We start from the raw sequence: 6,454 nt of genomic DNA, 5'->3' as shown, positions 1-6,454 counted from the left end.
TTCGACGGTCGGCCTGCACCGTTTTTTGTGTGTGTAGACATGGCATTTTACAGTTCACGCGCTAGATCCAACGGCACTCGTACCCCAAACCCAAAATACCGTCGGTTTGGTACCGTTTCGCCGATAGAAAGCTCTTTTTAGCGGGAGAACGAAACGGTAAGATTCCAACTAGGATTACCTCACACGTCTATCATTGCGTCAGGAGTCAGGACTCAGAAGCCGAACTGCTAACTGTGTCTCGAAAACACATTGAAAACAGTAGACTCGCCCTCTACACGTCGACCGTTGAAAATATCGTGAACGGTAAAGTGCTAACCATGTATTGTTTATCACTCCCTTAGTATTGACTCACATAGATTTTTGCCATACCTAAGCAGTCAAATATTCCTGCATATTTCACTCCTTAGGGCTATATTGACTGCTTATATTTGACTGCTTAGGGGTTGCGCAGTTGAACGGTGCCTAGTGCAGCATTGTCACTGCATGAGTAGGTGGTGGTGCAACGGTTGTGCAATCATAAAATCGGGATTCATGAGGTTATCGTTCTGGAATTTGAAATACGGACTGTTTGTCGTGATAAATCTAATATTGACTTCGTAATTGGTCAGTATAGGAAATAAGAACCTCGTAAAAGACCTCGGCTTTTATTTCCTATATTGACCTCGTACTCAGTCAATATTAGATAAATGTCGGAAAATCTCAGGTTTTGGCAACAATCGGCTAAATAGTGTAGTTGAGTGTAGTTGAGTGTAGGGGTTGCGCAGTTGAACGGTGCCTAGTGCAGCATTGTCACTGCATGAGTAGGTGGTGGTGCAACGGTTGTGCAATCATAAAATCGGGATTCATGAGGTTATCGTTCTGGAATTTGAAATACGGACTGTTTGTCGTGATAAATCTAATATTGACTTCGTAATTGGTCAGTATAGGAAATAAGAACCTCGTAAAAGACCTCGGCTTTTATTTCCTATATTGACCTCGTACTCAGTCAATATTAGATAAATGTCGGAAAATCTCAGGTTTTGGCAACAATCGGCTAAATAGTGTAGTTGAGTGTAGTTGAGTGTAGTTGAGTGTAGTTGAGTGTAGCACATTTACGCCTTTGTCTTTTGCGACCAATGGTATTTTGCACTTCAGAATGTTCCCGTGCTATAAAGGAATGGTGTTCAGCTCATTGTCCAGAAGCAACCAGAGCTTCATTATTCAAAATAATGTTGCATTTGCGCTGCAGGATCTCATTTTACTTACATGTATCTACTTTACTCCGCTCGCTGATTAATTGCTTTCGTGGTGCAGAGCTTCATACTGCCGAAAGCGCATAGCATTTCTAGATCAATGCCGTCTGCTCCAGTTGTGACTAGAAGTAAAATCCATATAAAAAATCCAGTGGAGATTGGATATAACGACAAATCGAGTTGAGCGGCAAGATTCTGTTGGCCAATTCGTTTAAATTAACAGGTCCCTTTCCGTACATTCTAGGTCGGGTACAAAGACCTCGAAAATACCGACAGATCGAATTTACTGTCACTTTTTCGGTGCTCGAAGACCTGAAAATACATTGAATATAACGACTTTTCTATTGTATCAGGCAGACTGGCGTGACTGGAACACGGCTGTGCCACGTGCCCGGTAGGGTCCGGCGGATTCTGCCAGCAGAAAAATTGGCAGAATTCGGTACTTTTTCTGATAAGTTTCATGCATGTTTGGTATGTGGATAAAGAAATGGAGCAGAATTCGAGGAATTGCCCACCATAAGGTTTGTATGGTTTTTTATTTTATTTTTATTTTTACAAAGACCACTTAATGCCAAACATGAGATGCAGCTAGGGGAAGCACGCACAACCTGAATCGTGGCAGTGGTGGTGAGGTTTAGGGAGCTCCGCCGACCTAGGGTCTCGACTTCATAGCCACCTAGACGCACCAAGAGTGGGTGGGGAGGAGAGAGAGAGAGAGAGAGAGAGAGAGAGAGAGAGAGAGAGAGAGAGAGAGAGAGAGAGAGAGAGAGAGAGAGAGAGAGAGAGAGAGAGAGAGAGCGAGAGAGAGCGAGAGCGAGAGCGAGAGAGAGAGAGAAAATAAAAGGAACATTGAAAATATGAGATGATTGGTGAGGTGACTGCAGCCTCTGCTATTTGGCCAGCAAAGTCATAATTGTTACAGTAGGCCAGCTATTACATGAACAAGGGAGCTACTGTGCCGCAACATAGAGCGAGGGAGAGTATATAAGCTAGCGAAAAAACTTCAATAAAGACACTGTCTCAGACGCGGTGTGTGCACTACGGCTGAGGTGGGTGTGAGAGGTCTGCTAGAGGCTCTCAGTCGCCCAGCTCCAGTGGTGCAGCTGGAGGTGACGGTGGACACGGCACCTAAAGGCTTGCAGGCCCTCCAGGTGTGGGGGTCTCAGCAGTATGCTTTGGGGCAGAGCATTCCATGTCTGCACAGCGCTGGCAGGAAATGCGCGAAGACAGCTGTTTCGGGTGCGTGCTGGCGGGTTAGTAGATAGCTGGTGTGGGTGCGTAGGCTGAGCAGACACGCGGGTGGGCTGTATGTCCTGAGGTCGACGTTGGGCACCAGGGGGGAGGATCTTCTTTAGCGGGCTGTCCGCATCTAGGCAGAATAGCTTGTACAAGTATGCAAGCGAGGCCACTGTCCGCCGCAGAGATAGACTAGGGAGCCAGGAGCCCGATCCGATGATGTGGATGGCTCGTCGCTGGATCTGGTCTAGCTTGGCCAAGTGTGAGGGTGGCGCACCAAGCCAGACCAGGGGACAGTACTCCAGCACAGGTCGGACAAACCCATTGTAGGCTCGGAGTCGGCCAGGGGGCTCTAGGATAGCAGAGGCCTTCCGCAGGAAGCCTAGGCGTTGCTGTGCTCTGGAGCGGATCGTGCGGATGTGCTGCGCATATGTCAGCTGGGAGTCAAAGGTGACGCCCAGGAGCTTCAGGTGGCCTGCCTCGCTGACTGGCGTAGCGTCGAAAGTGGTTCTCGGGAGCTGCCAAGGCTGGCGATGATGTGCGATTGTCATGGCTTGGGTCTTGGAGGGCTCAAACTTGATCTTCCACTCCACGCCCCAGCGAAACAGTGCATCCACACCCTGTTGCATGATAGCAGAGCTGCCAGGTATGGATACTCTTGAGGTGATGAAGTTGAAGAGCGTAGTGTCATCGGCATATGCTGCGAGGTCCATTCCAGGAGGGAGATGGTCCTCGGCGTCATTTGTGTACAGGATGAACAGTGTCGGTCCCAGGATGCTGCCCTGGGGGACGCCAGCTCTCACCGGGTAGGGCTGAGATAGCTCCCCACCAACAGCTGCGGTTAGGTTCCGGTTGCTCAAGTAGTCGCGGAGCCAGCCAAGCAGGTGACCAGCTACGCCATAGCACTCTGCCTTGTGGAGCACTCCGGTGTGCGAGACACGGTCAAACGCACCAGCCACATCCACTGCGATCACCCTTACTGCACCACCGCTTGCGGCCACCCTGCTCCACTGCGAATTCAATAGGGTGAGGATATCCTGGGTGCCAAGTCTGCTGCGGAACCCATACTGGCTCTGGGAGAGGATATTGTTTGACTCAAGGAATTTCCTGAGGGCACGGTTGACGATAGCCTCCATCACCTTGGACAAGATGGGGAGGAGTGAGATAGGTCTGTAGTTGCTCACATCAGATTTCGATTTCTTCTTGTGGACGGGTACAACCATGGCAGTCTTCCATAGGGTAGGCTGGCGTCCTGCCCGAAAGGACTTGGCGAACAGTTTCGACACAGGGACTGAAAGTTCCTTGCTGCACTCCTGCAAGACTCGGCCAGGCAGGCCATCTGGTCCTGTGGCTTTCGCAGGGGAGACCTTCCTGAGCTCGCGCTCGACCGCACAAGGTCGGAAGTGCACTGTGTGGAGCTGCGCATCTGAGCGGCGACGAACTGGTGGGAGCGCGCCTGCCTGCAAGTCATCCGTACCCAAACTGCACTTTGACGAGAAGAACTTTCCAAAAGCCTCAGCTTTCGCTGCGCTCTGCCTGACTTCGACACTGTTGGCCTGGGTCAAGGTCGGGATCTCCGAGGAACGGCTGCTATGGCCACCAGCACGTTTGATCCTAGTCCACCACTCTCGGCTGGAGAGACCTCCAGCGCTGATCTTTCGCCTTACTGTCGCAATGTGGGCCATCTTTACTCGATGCAGAGTGGCGACTGCGGCAGTTGCTGCCTCCTTGAAGATTGAAAGAAGTGCAGCATCATCTGGGGACGCCCGATGGCGCCTCCACGCCTGTTGTTTTCTGTCAACACATGCTTGGCATTCAGGAGACCACCAGATTGGGTTGCTGGCTCGCTGCTCCAATACTTTTGATGGTATGAATCGTTTCATTGCCTCTGTGACTTTCCTGGTGAGTTTGTCACATGAGGTGTCAACGTCATCAGTAGCAAGGAAGGACCAGTCTGAGTCGCGCAGGAAGGCGCGTAGGCGGGGCCAGTCGGCTTGCTGGTACCGCCATACTGTGCGCTTGGTCGGACGGTCTGGAGTTGGTGCCACATCAAAATGTGCAACTATCACTGCATGATCGGATTTGCCAAGGGGTGGATGCAGAGGCGTGACGATTCTGCCTGGTAAATCTGACATCACGAGGTCCAAGGTGTTGCGACCACGGGTTGGCTCATGGACGAGCTGCTCAAGACCATACATGTGGCACATGTCCTCTGCATATTCGCCTGCACGTGTCGTTCGACTGCTGTGGAGCCAGTCTTGGTTGTGTACATTAAAGTCACCAGCTAGAATCACAGGCGAATTTCGGCACGCTGTCGACTCGAGGCCCGCAGATATGGCGTCAAAGATGGTGATGACCGTGTCTGAGCACGTTCCAGGGCGGTAAGCTGCACATATGACCACAGACTGGCCGTTGCACAGCTTGACGCTTAGCCAGATGAGCTCCTGATCAAGCACGTCGATTTTTTCCAGCTCCCGCATAGCGAGGGAAGTCTTAACCCAGACTGCCACACCACCGCCATGGCGAGTCCTATCACGCCGCAAGGGTGAGTAAAAGCCAGGGACCGTCAGCTCTGCTTGCGTAGTACTTTCTGGGGTGAGCTTGGTTTCTGTGATGATGGCGATATCAGGTTGGACTTGGTCTAGGGTGTGCTGGAACTCACCAAGTTTGGATTGCAGTCCGAAGGCATTTGTGAGCAGGAGCGTTAGGCTGGGGGGCATCATTTGGATTGCTGCTCAGTGCGTTCCTTAAATCGCCATGGCCTCGCGTACAGGGGCCTTGGCCCGAAATTCTCAGTTGTGACTAGGGTGATGTCCTTAGCGTCCACAGTTAGGTGGGCAGACACTCTTCCTGCCTCCGTGGTGTGGAGGCTGCAAGTGTGCACCGTTGCCGTACCCCCTGCTGCAACTGCACGCTGGCGGGTGAAGCTTTTCAGTCCCTCCTCAGTGCAGCTTGAGCTTAAATTGCCTACATACAAAACTGCCCTCCTGGACCTGGGAGGCTCTCCTGACACCAGTTGCCAGCTGTCGTCGTCTAAGACCTCCAGGACTGGCTTGGAGCGATGTTTAGCTCTCCTGCTGTAGGGGCCCTCAATGCCAATGATCTCAGAATTACTGTCTTCCTCACTGGACGCCTCAGGCTGAGGGTCACTGCCAGTGTCACCCATGCTACGGGGATCACCCGTACTAGCAGTGCACGCGGCAGCCTGGCCTGTGCGGGTACTACGGGTACGATTTCTTGACGATTTCGTAGATCTACGCTTCGTACGCTGGCTCTGCTGAGAAGCTTGAACATTTGGGAGAACACTTGCCTTGGCAATGGCGGCTTCCTTGAGGGAGACAACTTCCTGAGTCAGGCCTGACACTTGCCGCGACAGGTCATTGATTCTTTTGTTGAGGCGATCCTCGCGATCGGCCGACTCGGACGCTAAGTTCGCCAGGGTCTTGATAACCTCAATCACAGACGACTCGATACCCGGGAGGGAGCACAGCAGTTTCGTCTCTACCTCTGAGAGCCCCTTGAGGGCGGCCTTTGTAGCTGGGGGCATGGCCGCCAGAGGTGGGTCAGCCCTACTACACGATACTAACTAACTAACTAACTAACTAATACTGCTAGTGGTCCTCTTGGCCACGCCGACGGGCTGCCAGAGACTGAAAAACTGCGGAGCCCAAAAATTTGCTTCCACTTCAGTATCATGTCTGACCTTCGTATTCTGCCAATTTCACTGCTTTTCGAGCAGAATCTGTCACCTTTTCGAGCATAATCCGCCGGTCCCTAGTGCCCGGACCTCCGGGCACAGTGATGCGGTATGCAGGGACTTTGCTTTGAACAGTGCATGCAAGACACATGTCATACACATCTGAAATCCATATGCATTATTATTATTATGCACATGCATATCTTCAATACATTTCTGTCATTTTGATATGCATGTACCGGGTACATGTACATATTGCAACTAACATTAATGTGAAGATCGGGTTTAG

The sequence above is a fragment of the Sycon ciliatum genome, chromosome 12, assembly GCF_964019385.1.
Source record: "Sycon ciliatum chromosome 12, ocSycCili1.1, whole genome shotgun sequence".
Lineage (NCBI taxonomy): Eukaryota > Metazoa > Porifera > Calcarea > Leucosolenida > Sycettidae > Sycon > Sycon ciliatum.
Note: the sequence above shows the minus strand (reverse complement) of the source record.